We start from the raw sequence: 13,122 nt of genomic DNA, 5'->3' as shown, positions 1-13,122 counted from the left end.
GCTTTACTGCATGATTGTGGTGCAAGTACTACTTCCCGATAGCTTTCACATGTAGAAGGTTTTTAGTGGACTCCCTACACATTGGACAAGCAGCTGTGTAGTCAAAAAGTTATTGGCTGTATTTAACATTATGGGGGCATGTAGATTCCTAAGAATGTCACACCTTGCCTATGCCAGTAAATCAGTGAGTATTCTTGATCCCAAGTCTGATGTCATTTGCAGATTTCCCTCTGTATTAAGGGTGATACTGAGAAGAGAGAATTTTTAGTGTTATTTTTCTCTCTGTGATTGTGGTGTTTTTATGAGCTTTTAAAGCTATGAAATAATACTGGCAAATCCCAAGAAAACTGAATCTGGATTTCATTTTGTCTCTTCTACTCTTGTGATCTTGTGCACATTCCTGACATGTTACAAGCAGCTTGTGTCCCTGAATGTGCAGTATCGGTTTTCAGTGGTGAAAGCCCCAAAAGGAAACAGACGGATTCTTCCATGCACAAACAGCTGGGCAGTTGTGGATGGAGTTAATTGCTGATATATATTGGCTGTGTTTTTCTTCTCTTGTCATTTCCTTTGCAGCTGTGAAAGTGAAGTTGGACTTGAAAACAGGCATTTCCAGCAGTACAAATCCAAAAGTATCACAATGAGGTTGTAATAAATACCTACTGGTACCTTTGAGTTACAGTGTGAAGCTGAAATGAGGAAGAGTGAAGGGTGGCAGCAGGTGACTTGTAATTACATAGATGGTTGGAAAAATAAAGCGGTCACATGAAGAAAGGGGTATTTTGGAATGGGTAATTTTGTTTTGTTTTGTTTTTCAAGGTAGGGTCTCACTTTAGCCCAGGCTGACCTGGAATTCGCTCTGTAGTCTCAGGGTGGACTCGAACTCATAGCAACCCTCCTACCTTTGCCTCCCAAGTGCTATGATTAAAGGCTTGTGCCACTACTCCCGGTGAATGGGTAATTTTGATATGGCAAAAGTTGGTCTCATAATTGAGCAAAGTCTAGCTCAATTAGTACCCGCTTCATAGGATTCTGAAAGAGGTTGTTGTAGGCCATCTCACGCAATATTAAAATGTCCAATATTACAGAGCAATTTCTTCTTCAGTAAGACAGTAGCAATTGTTGGGGGTAATGTGACAACATGCATCCCTACAAAATGTTTTCCTGGTCTTTCAAAACCTTTCCATTGTTTATTTTAAATTCTGTGTGAATAATTATAAAGCTTCTTTTTTTAACATGCTTGGATTTTTTTAACCAGCGAAACTTATTTTTTATTGCATTATTCAGTGCAAAGTAATGTTGTTTTAAATATGCATACAAGGAAAGTATTATTTGTTAAAATCACTTTAAACAGTTATCAAATGTTTAATAATAGATTTAATACTGACAAATTATTTTAGACGCAAAGATTTTACAAGTACTTATGTATCCTGTAGAGTAACTTGTTTGGAAAAAGTCATAGAAAAATGTTTAAAAACTAAAATTCTTATAAAATCATCTGACAATAGATGATTATAAAAATTTTAAAAGTACGGTGGGCATATTACTAATCTTTATCAAATCATCTTTTCATGTGCACATTTTGATGTCCTACCAAAGCAAGTTCATAAATCACATTCCTTATTTTTATTTTTGAAGGCAACTCGTGCTAACTGGTAATAAAATGCCTTTATTATTTCCATATTGCTAAGAAAAAAAAAATAGGGCATTGATGAGGAGGGAAAGTTGTGTCCATGTTCAACAAGGCATGTCGTGTTCTAGAGTGAACATGTTTCTGACACCTTGAGATATGTAAAAGCGGCTGTTGCTAAACTTAGAAGTTGGCATGGTTGGGCTTCCTTTAGAGTAGTTCACTTCCACCTAACGTTATGTTGGTTGAGCTGCGTGACCTATCTGGCATTCTGTCTCTCCTTTCTTCTGAGAAAAGAATTGAGCCTGTAGTGTACTTGTAAGGCAGGAAAGCTGATCCACAAACATGAACTTTTCTCCTATTCCTTTGAGGAGAATTGACCAATTAATTTAGGCCCTGAAGCCCTGGAAAATGTTGTGGCAGTATTAATGTGCAGTTTGCTCTCACTGAAATCTGTCTGGGTGTGTTGTTTCCCCCAGAGTGGGCTCCACCCTTGCTCTAACCACAGCGAGTGTGGATATCTTGCTGTTTAAAACAAAGTTCATTTTTAGGGCAGCATTGCATCAGAATTTTGCCACATGAAAATCGGTTTAAGAAATGTGCAACCGCTTCAAATTTTGTAAGTAATGGATTGTCTATTGTAATGCTGATAGCTCCCAGCCCAGAGGGAAGATAAGATAGGTGGTTAATTTTGTGCTGCCCTCTGTAACATTCTTTGGAAGTAACCTGTGGATTGTTATTCAACTAATTATTTTCTTTTAGTTCATTGTCTGCTTTTCATTTCTTAAACAATTCATTCTTGTTTTTAATTGTTTCATGGGTGGCATTGCCTGATTTAAAAAATAAAAAGGGAAATACTAGTAGTCTCCCAAATGTGCTAATTATTTAACATAAAAACATCTGAAGTATGGTTTTGTACTGAATTTATTAGGCTCTTTATGGCATAATCTGGTAATACTGCATTTCGAGACATCGTGGCATGAACTTTGTGTGTAAGAGTGGGTTCATTGAATTAAAACAAGGCAGTATCTAAAGAGCCTTTATTTCTGTCATAATGATGCTTTGTCCTGTCTCTGTTGGCTATTTGTCGGCAGTCAGGGCAGGCTGCAGCCCAAAGTTCTGTTCCATGCCCGGGCAGTTCCTGTAGTTCCATGCCTCTGTGTTCTCTAGAATTTGTGACGTGAATGGTAAGTTGAACTGTAGGAGAATTACTGCTCAGTTAGGTTCGTGTTCAGAAGTTTTGTTCTTTACAATGGAGTGTGATTCCACCCCTCCTCACATATCAGAGGGTTTTGTTTATAGCTAGATTTGAAATGCCTATGAAGTATTCTTATGCATGAAGTGGGCATGTTGAGAAAGATTGATTTGTAATATCTGTATTCTGCTGTGCTACTTGTTCATTCTGCACTCTTGGGATAGTTATGTGCATTCAGTGTAATCAAGTTCAGCAGCCTGCCCCCATTGAAATCATAACTGAATGTTGAAAATGGCAGTTATCTGTTACTCTTGCACTGCTAACATTGTATCATCCTTTTTGGACTTCCTGGCATCCCCTTGCTTTAGCTTCCTCCTTGTAAATTGGCTGTGACTCGGTGGCCTTGTAAACTCCCAAGAAAGTGAAATCAAGTGAAGCCTGGTGGCACAGAAGGAAGCGCCAACTGGTAACCAAGAGACTGCTTCACTTGGGGCTCACTTTCTCCATCTGTAAAGTTGGGAATTTGGTTAGCCCTCTAAGATATTTTCCAGATTAGAATACCTTAATCTCTTTGTAAAAACACATGCTTATTCCAAAAACCTTAAATGACAGTGTGTTAAAATTGAGAAAAAAATGCTTATAACTTAACCCCAAATTGTTATTATGACATAGAAATACTAAGCATTACTTTAAGTAAAGTGTATCTGCCAAGAGTTTTTAGAAATTTACTTTTTAGTATATTAGTAAGTCTGGCTAACCCTTACCAGAAAAATAAATGTCCAGGTCGAAGTTTTGAGGCCATCCTCTCTGAGCAGTATAGTCATTCACCTCAAGGCAGCTCATGTACTAAATATGCTTGCACGGAATGGGTGTAACTGCCCTAAGAGTTATTAGCTGCGCAGTGATGGGCAAGGCTTTTAGACTTCTTTTCAGTGTATTTTACATCAAGACCTTCTGTACCATTTAATCTCTAAAATTTATTTTTTTTTCTTTTTTTTTTTGTTTTAGAGAGAGAGAGAGAATTGGCATGCCAGAGCCTCAGCCACTGTAACTGAACTTCAGGCACTTGCGCTACCTAGTGGGCATGTGTGACCTTGTACTTGCCTCACCTTTGTGCTGGCTTATGTGGGATCTGGAGCATTGAACATAGGTCCTTAGGCTTTGTAGGCAAGTGCCTTAGCTACTAAGCCATCTCTTCAGCCCATTAGTTGACATTTCTTACAGTATTCTTTCCTTACAAGAATTACATAATATAAAAAGAATGGAGTGAAATTTTTTCAAGTCCTATACAATTGCTCCCCAGCTCATTTGCTTCTGTATGCTTTAAGAATTTTACCTTCTTTATGCTGTTACCTCCACCTTTTTAAAAAAGTTAACTTTTAAAAATTTTATCCGTACTTACTTATTTGAGAGAGATAGAGAATGGTTGCCCCAAGGCCTCTAGCTACCGCAAATGAACTCCCAATGCATGTGCCACCTTGTGTATCTGGCTTATGTGGGATATGGGGAACTAAACCTGGTCCTCAGGCTTTACAGGCAAGTACCTTAACCACTAAGCCATCTCTCCAGCCCCTATACCTACACCTTGTTGGTGTATCTAGTACCTATTCTGTGATGTGAGAAATGTTAGAAAGTCATGTCTAAGAATGAGAATAGTGGGTCACATAGAGTAGATGTCAAATGTCAGCTTGCTGTTGATAAACTCCTGTATCTTTCTGTCCAGAAAGCTGTACTCCAGGTCTTTGTAGTTGCTGCTTTGCTTCAGTGTACTTTTGTCATTGCATAGCTTGAATGCTTTTACATGAATTAGACTATTGTTCAATATAAAACATTTTTAAAAAGAAAATGCAAGGCAGGGGAGATGGCTTAGCAGCTAAGGCACTTACCTTTGAAGCCTAAGGACCCAGGTTTGATTCTCTGGGCCCCACATAAGCCAGATATACGAGGTGGCACATGCGTCTGAAGTTCATTTGCAGTGGCTAGAGGCCCTGACATGCCCATTCTCTCCCTCTCTCTCTTTCTGTCCCTCCCTCCTTCTCTCTTTCTCTAATAAATAAATAAAACTAAAAATAAATTTTAAAAAAGAAAATGCATATGGCAAAAAGGTGAAACAATATAAAAGAATTATGACAAGCTACTTTCTTTCCCATTCTACTCCTCTCAACCTTTATAAACCCAAAGAGGAATTTCTGTTTTTCCAGAAAACATCAATGAGTAACAGTTTATGTGTATATATAATTGTATATACTTGTGTACTTATAAAATAAACTGCACATTATATTATATGAACTTCTAAAATTTTTATTTATTTATTTTTAAAGAGGATTTATTTATTTGAGAGAGAGGGGCACAGAGAGACAGAGAAAGAATGGGTACTGCAGGGCCTCTAGCCACTACAGACAAACTCTAGATGCATGTGCCACATTGTACATCTGGCTTACATGGGTTCTGGGGAATCAAACCTGGGTCTTAGGCTTTGCAGGCAGGCAAGCACCTTATCTGTTAAGCCATCACTCCAGCCTCCATTATATAACTTTTAAAAAGAATGTGTAGTATTGTATGCTATGTTAGTGTATGGACAGATTTGTTATGAATTGGTCATTTTTATTGATATCTGTATTATTTCAAGTTGATTCCCTTTGGGAATCACTTTTATCAGATATACTTGCCCCCTCTAACTTTTCCTTTACCACCATTATAGGACAGAAGCCAGGGGCTGTAACAAAGGATGCTAGTGTTGTGTAGAAGTAGAGAACCCCTCACCACCTCTCACTTGATTAGGGCATTGAGGAGAGGTTTCACCATCCTAGCCTCCACAGAGGAATAATTTTTTAGCACAACAGTAAAAGAATATTGAATTCAAACTTAGGTAACTTGAGTGTGAGATTATGGGACTATGGTCAGGTCATTTAATCTAGTTGATTCTCAGTTTCATCATCTATAATGAGAGATTTAGGAGGCTAGGAAAATGACTCAGTGCCTGATTGCAAAACCCAAATTCAATTCATAAGCCATCCACAAAAAGTGGTGAAAACATTGACATTTGTTTGCAGTGGCAAGAGGACCTGGTACCCACATACAGGCACAAAATAAATAAATAACATGAGAAATTGGGATAGATGAATTTTGTTGTTCCTTCCAACTTTAATATTTGTTGGAATATTGATTTAAGATATATAACCCAAAATTACACAAAATTTATACCCCCCCCCCTTTTATTTTTGTTTTTTTGTTTTTCGAGGTAGGATCTCACTCTAACCCAGGCTGACCAGGAATTCACTATGTAGTCTTAGGGTGACCTTGAACTCACAGCAGTTCACCTACTTCTGTCTTCCAAGTGCTGAGATTAAAGATATGTCACCATGTCTGTCCTGTTTTTATTTTTTTAAAAAATATTCTATTTATTTGCAAGCAGGAGAGAGAGAGAACATGCATGCACATGCATGCCAGGGCCTGGTGCTACTGCAAACAAATTCCACAGATATATCCATCATTGCTCAAACTTGAATTCTTGAGGAAAAAGATCATGAGGTGATATTTGCTATTAAAATGAGTCCTTTTGCTGGATGTGGTGCTGCATGCCCTTAATCCTAGCACTCCGGAGGCTGAAGTAGGAGGATCACTGAGTTCGAGGACAGCCTGAGAATACATAGTGAATTTTAGATCAGCCTTGGCTAGAGTGAGAACCTACCTTAAAAAATGGGATCCTGGGCTGGAGAGATGGCTTAGTGGTTAAGCGCTTGCCTGTGAAGCCTAAGGATCCCGGTTCGAGGCTCAGTTCCCCAGGTCCCACGTTAGCCAGATGCACAAGGGGGCGCACACGTTTGGAGTTCGTTTGCAGAGGCTGGAAGCCCTGGCGCGCCCATTCTCTCTCTCTCCCTCTATCTGTCTTTCTCTCTGTCTGTCGCTCTCAAATAAATAAATAAAAAATGAACAAAAAATATTTTTTTTTTTAAAAAAAAGGGGATCCTTATAATTTTCAATGAGTAACTATTGAGAACTAATCTAGGGCTTTGAAGTTTGGCCTCAGCTTTTTGTTTACATTCGTTCCCAGTTTAGCTTCTAATTCACCTACTCCTTTCTCCTGAAATGCTAAAATCAACATCACTGATGTGACCAGTTTTCAGATTTGGTGCTGAAGAAGCAGCCTGGAGGTAGACTGTACACTGCCCTCCTCCTGCACAGTTATGAAGTAACAGGAGCAGGGATGTTTGCTGCCTCATACATACCATGTTAGCTTTGCTTGTTTCATAGTTTAATCTCATAATTCTTCCAAATGAGAGCTATTCTAAAAGCAAAATGGAATAAGAACTTCATCTGTGTAACCACAGCCAAATGATAAAAGACATTTTCTTGGCCCAAAGGTTAGGGAATGGATGTGTATTTGTGTGTGGTTACACTAACTTCTTGGCAGAAGGCTTGATGTACCTTAAGAATACTTTAAAACATAGGATTATTTATTATCTAAGTAATATTAGATAATTAACTGGTATTCTGTTTTCATATAAATGGTTTGGCATATGGTTCTGTTTAGCAAAATGTATTGACGTCCTAGAAACCAAACATTATTAGTATTAAATGATGAGAGTGGGCTGGAGAGATGGCTTAGTGGTTAAGTGCTTGCCTGTGAAGCCTAAGGGCCCCGGTTCAAGGCTTGATTCCCTGGGACCCACATTAGCCAGATGCACAAGGGGGCGCACATGTCTGGAGTTCATTTGCAGTGGCTGGAAGCCCTGGTGTGCCCACTCTCCTCTCTGTGTCTCTGTCACTCCCAAATAAATAAATAAAAATATAAAAATTTTTTAAAAAAGAAGCTCTTCCCTACCTGGTAAGCCTCTTTAAAAAAAAATGTTGAGAGTACATTAGTGACTAAGTCTTTCTCCCATTCTTTCTTCCTCTCCTTCCCTCCCTCTGTCCTCCTTTTTCTTTGCCTGTCTTTCCTCCTTTCACTTCTCTCTCCCTCTCTGTCCCCATCAGTCAGGTCTCACTACCTCAGTCTGCCAAAGTGCTGGGATTGCAGGTGTGTGTTACCATGCCTGCCTCCTGTGTCTTTTATTATTGGGAATTTTCTAATATCAACTGGCCAGTAAAACTTGCTAAAGAAGCTTCTTTAAATATGAATTTGTGAAAATAGATGAAAATGAAGTATGTTTTCAGAGTTTAAACATGGAGACTTCTTAAAGGGTGGGGGGGGAGGGTTTTAATATTATTAGGGCAGTGTCAGTTACTGAGGGAGCACACTTCTGAATGTGGATCTGCCAGGTACTGGTTGTTATTAAATTGAGTTCTGCATGAAATAATGTTGTGCTACTTGCACCAATAAATTAAACATCTATTTTTGCCTACTAAGATGTATCTAAAATGTAAAAGCCTGTTGCAGTTATTGTGTGTTAGGTACGGTACCTTTAAAATGATTGTTTACATTAAATTAAAGCTTGACAATGATCTCCCTGTGTTCTGCGGGAATATCCTGATCACTTCATTGTGACGTGTACAAAGAAGGAAATTCTCCACAGTTAGAAATATACAGGATGCTGCTGTCTACAGGATGTTGAATGAACTCTGTCTAAAACATTTGAAGTCATTTTAGGAGAACAATTCTGGAAAAACAAAATGAACCAAATAGATCACAGCTTAGCTAGAACTGAAACAGAAAACCATTTTAAAGAAAATAGAGAGGAGAAAAAGGAACCAAAACGGGCTCATCAGTGCTCTGGTCAGGCATGCACTTCCAGAAGAACTTGCTGTTTCTCCTTTGGAGCCCACCCAGTGTTTGGCTAGGGCCCTGTGACACACAGTGGGAATTCACTTCCTATCAGGAAATGCTGATTTTCAATGTATTATCTTGTTGAGACAACCAGAGTGAACAATGGGCTATTAACTTCTAGAACAACAAGTATCATAACTAAGCCAATATTTGCTTTGTTTTGAGTATTACTCAAAAAAAAAAGCTTTGACCAGGCTTCATAATATGCTGGACCATCAGTAACTGCTGTACATAAAAGTCATGACAGTTAAAGCACTTTTTTCTTTTTAAAGGAGTATGGATGTGCTTTTGCAGGCTCACTCTTCTCACTTTATATGCAAAGAGAGATAAGAATCAATGAAACTTTTTCAAGCATATCTTTGGGTATGAAAAATGTTCAGGAGCCTACTTTGAATTTTTTTAAATTTTATTTATTTATTTATTTGAGAGCGACAGACACAGAGAGAAAGACAGATAGAGGGAGAGAGAGGGAATGGGTGCGCCAGGGCTTCCAGCCTCTGTAAACGAACTCCAGATGCGTGCGCCCCCTTGTGCATCTGGCTAACGTGGGACCTGGGGAACCGAGCCTCGAACCGGGGTCCTTAGGCTTCACAGGCAAGCGCTTAACCGCTAAGCCATCTCTCCAGCCCCCTACTTTGAATTTTGACAACCATACCACAGAACTGGTTATTTCGGTCAGCTTCGTGTTGCTGTCAGAAAACAACCAAGAGCAGCTTGTTGGAGGAAAGGGTTTATTTTTGCCACAGACTCTAGAGGAAGCTCTGTGATGGCAGAGGAAGACGACGGCAGGAGCAGAGGGTAGACATCACCTCCTGGCCAATTCCAGATGGACAAGAGTAGCACAAGAGTGTGCCAAACACTGGCAAGAGGAAGCTGGCTATAACACCCACAAGCCTGCCCCCCAAATATAATGCCTCCAGGAGTCTTCAATTCCAAAATTACCATTAGCTGGGGACCTAGCATTCAGGACACATCAATTTCTGGGGGACACCCAAATCAAACCACCACAGTGGCATTAAAGGAAGAAAGGCCTCAAAATAAAGTTTTCCTTTGAAATAGCAAACCCTCTTATTAGCCATCATACTGAGAAATATTTACATTTAAATACATATTTGGTAATATTTTAAGGGTTGACAACTTTTTCAAAGCTCTGCTTTTTCATAGTTCATTCAAATGGCGGCCAGCTAATAGCAAGTTACTACTATAACCAGGTGTTCAAAGCACAATAAAATTTGTGAGCTTGATGGGAACATAGAGATGATCTGGTCAGGCCTCTTCACATGTGCAGAAATTCAGATCTTGACATCGCCATTGAAATCCTCTGTCCTGTCTTGATCCAGAATTTGTTAGCAGGCCTCAGCTATTGTGTATGTAATATACGTAGCACATATCATGCATCCCGAAGCTGTCTCATACTGACTTTAAAGTCAGTTATCTTTTTCCTTTTATAGTTGTCTCCATGGTTAAAATAGAATGTCCTTTAAGGAAGGATTCAGACCTCTGCTTTCTCTTTCTTTATAACCTTTCCCTACTATCTGCATGAATGTTTACTGATTGGATCAGTAGAATTTTGGGGTTTTGGATGTTTATAACATTTTTTGTATTTGGTCTTAGATCATTACACTAAGAATACGTTTGTTTGTTTGTTTGTTTGTTTGTTTTTTTTTTTTTTTTTTCGAGGTAGGGTCTCACTCTAGCACAGGCTGACCTCGAATCCACTCTGTATTCTCAAGGTGGCCTCGAACTCACAGCCATCCTCCTACCTTTGCCTCCTGAGTGCTGGGATTAAAGGCATGTGCCACCACACCCAGCCCTAAGAATATGTTTTTAAACTGCTCTTTTTATGCCTTCATTTTTTTAAAATGACTTTCCATTTCAACTAGTATGGTTCAAATGCAGGTCACAGTATTCATTACCTCAACTACTTTGAATCTGGTCAATTTGATCAGTCTACAGAGAACCCAGGATTTTCAAGTTTGCTGTATATTCTGGTTTATTTCAAGAAAAGTAGAGACTGGAATATTAAAGAGTGAAAGGCCCTACCCAGTGCATAGTTAGGAAAGAATAAAGATGTTGACCCAGTTTGTGAAAGCAGACACAAAGTCTTTAAAGGTAGCACAGACTATGACAAAGTCCAGGAACACTGAGGCAGGGTGTAGGAAGCTAATTCTCATGGAGGTGGGGGAAGTCATGGAAGGAGCTGACTTTTGAATAACATCTCAAAGTATGAACTAATATTTAGATGAATAGAGATGAGTAGTGAATAGTCCAAAAGTGTAAGAACTATCGTAAGCAACAGTGTGGGATGCTTCTGCTTGGAAGACTCATTTCCTACTGAACCTAAGAACTGATCTTTGAAGCCTCTTCTACCCATTTTTTCAGGGTCTGCAGTTTAGAACTCTCAAACATATTCCTAGGTATTTTTATAGATGGGACTCTGGGCCTGGAGAGATGGCTTAGTGGTTAAGGCACTTGCCTGCAAAGCCAAAGGACCCAGGTTCAATTCCTGGGACTCACGTAAGCCAGGTACATGGGGTGACACATGTGCCTGGAGTTTGTTTGCAGCGCCTGGAGGCTCTGGAGCACCCATTCATATTCATTCATATTCTCTCTCTCTCTTTGTCTCACAAGTAAATAAAAATAAAGATGGGTTTTTAAGATGTGTTTTAAAGAACCCATTCCACCCCCAGAAAGGGGCCTAGGAAATAATGTTTTGAAAAATTACAATAGATGGCGTTTTGCTTCTCAGTTGTAGCCAAGGACCCCAAGGATGATGGTATCCATGCTTCTTCTTTTTTTGTTGTTGTTGTTGTTTATTTTTATTTATTTATTTGAAAACAACAGAGAAAGAGGCAGAGAGAGAGAGTGGCTGCAAACGAACTCCAGAAGTGTGCGCCCCCTTGTGCATCTCGCTAACGTGGGTCCTGGGGAATCGAGCCTCAAACCGGGATCCTTAGGATTCACAGGCAACCGCTAAGCCATGTCTCCAGCCCTCTTTTTTTAAAAAATATTTTTATTATTTGTTAGAGAGAAAGAGGCAGGCACAGAATGGGTGCACCAGGGCCTGTAGCCACTACAAACAAGCTCCAGATGCATGTACCACCTTTTGCATCTGGCTTATGTGGGTTCTGGGGAGTTGAACCTGGATCCTTTGGCTTTGCAAGCAAGTGCTTTAACCACTGAGCTCTCTCTCCAACCCATCCATGCTTCTTTAGATGCTTGAGGTAGCTGCAGCCTTTTACAAGGTTATAGAACCAACCATTCTTTGACAACAGAGATGCAGGGTAGGCACAAATGCTTGCTTTTCTGGAGAGCTACTTAAATTACTGAGCTCTATGAAGTTAGCTTTTTATTTGACAATAAAGTGCTTGATGGAGGCTTTAAGTCCAGCTAAAAAGGCACTATAGAACTAAGCTGTGAGTCTAGTCTTTGTGAGCCTCAGAAAAACAAGAACCCTACTTCAAGCTTGAATTTAAAATATAGCAACCAATTTAAGTGGCCCTTTCAGGCATGTGGGTGGCATGTTTACTTGCTAGTGAATTACTGGAAGCTTTAAGGAAGAGTTATTATTAAAAGCTGTAAGTTTTTGTAAATTCTTATGAAAATAGCACCTCCAAAACTGTTGTGGTTTTTAGCCCTGAATGCATACCTATAAACCTCTTAAAAATCAAATTGAAAATGAAGGTATTGTGTTTTTATTTTCAAAGAGGTAAATATTTTATTTACTGTCAATTTCCTTCTAAAATTAGTATCTTCTAAAACCTTTCATTATGGACTTTTGAAAAAATATTTTGTCTTTTATTTATTTATTTGAGAGAGAAAGGGAGAAAAAGAGAGAGAGAGAATAGGTGCACCAGGGCCTCTAGCCACTGCAAATGAACTTCAGGAGTGTGTACCACCTTGTGCATCTGGCTGTACATGGGTACTGGGGAATTGAACCTGGGTCCTTTGGTTTTGTAGGCAAGGACCTTAACTGCTAAGCCATCTCTCCAGCCCTACTTAGGATCTTTATTTATTTACTTATTTGAGACAGAAAAAAAAAAGAAAGAATGGGCATGCCAGGGCCTCTTGCCATTGTAAATGAACTCCAGATGAGTGTACCACTTTATACATCTGGTTGTATGTGGATACTGGGGAATTGAACCTGGCCCATCAGGGTTTGTAAGCAAATGCTTTTAACCTCTGGGCCATCTCTCCAGACCCCCTAAGCAGGAATTTATAAAAATGCAATTCATGGGCTGGAGAGATAGCTTAGCAGTTAAGGGACTTGCTTGTGAAGACTAAGGATCCAGGTCCCATGGTGGTGCATGCATCTGGAGTTTGGTTTGCAGTGGCTAGGGGCCCTGGCATGCCCATTTTTTCTGTCTTTGTCTCTCTCTTTCTCTCTCTAATAAATAAATATAAATCTTTAAAAAAAATGCAGTTCATATTGTAGATGTTTTAAAATTGACAGATCATATGACCTATATTCGATACTCTGTATATCTAGATAATTTGAAAAGGCTAAATTGAGGGACTTTAGCAAATTAC

General features: G+C 39.2%; 1 protein-coding gene across 5 annotated transcripts in view; it reads left to right on the top strand.

Moving 5' to 3' along the window:
• Positions 1–13,122, top strand: part of Add3 (adducin 3) — a 144,934-nt gene that overhangs the window by 72,904 nt on the left and 58,908 nt on the right. The window contains exon 1 of one of the 5 annotated variants that reach the window (XM_045141465.1): positions 2,229–2,249. The exons of the other annotated variants lie outside the window; for them this stretch is intronic. The gene's annotated coding sequence lies outside the window, so the exon portion shown is untranslated. Of the gene's footprint in view, positions 1–2,228; positions 2,250–13,122 lie in introns of those variants that run through there. 5 annotated transcript variants of the gene reach the window in all.

The sequence above is a fragment of the Jaculus jaculus genome, chromosome 1 (assembly GCF_020740685.1).
Source record: "Jaculus jaculus isolate mJacJac1 chromosome 1, mJacJac1.mat.Y.cur, whole genome shotgun sequence".
Taxonomy (NCBI): domain Eukaryota; kingdom Metazoa; phylum Chordata; class Mammalia; order Rodentia; family Dipodidae; genus Jaculus; species Jaculus jaculus.
The sequence above is the reverse complement of the archived record's forward strand: the minus strand, read 5'-3'. Positions and strand labels throughout refer to the sequence as shown.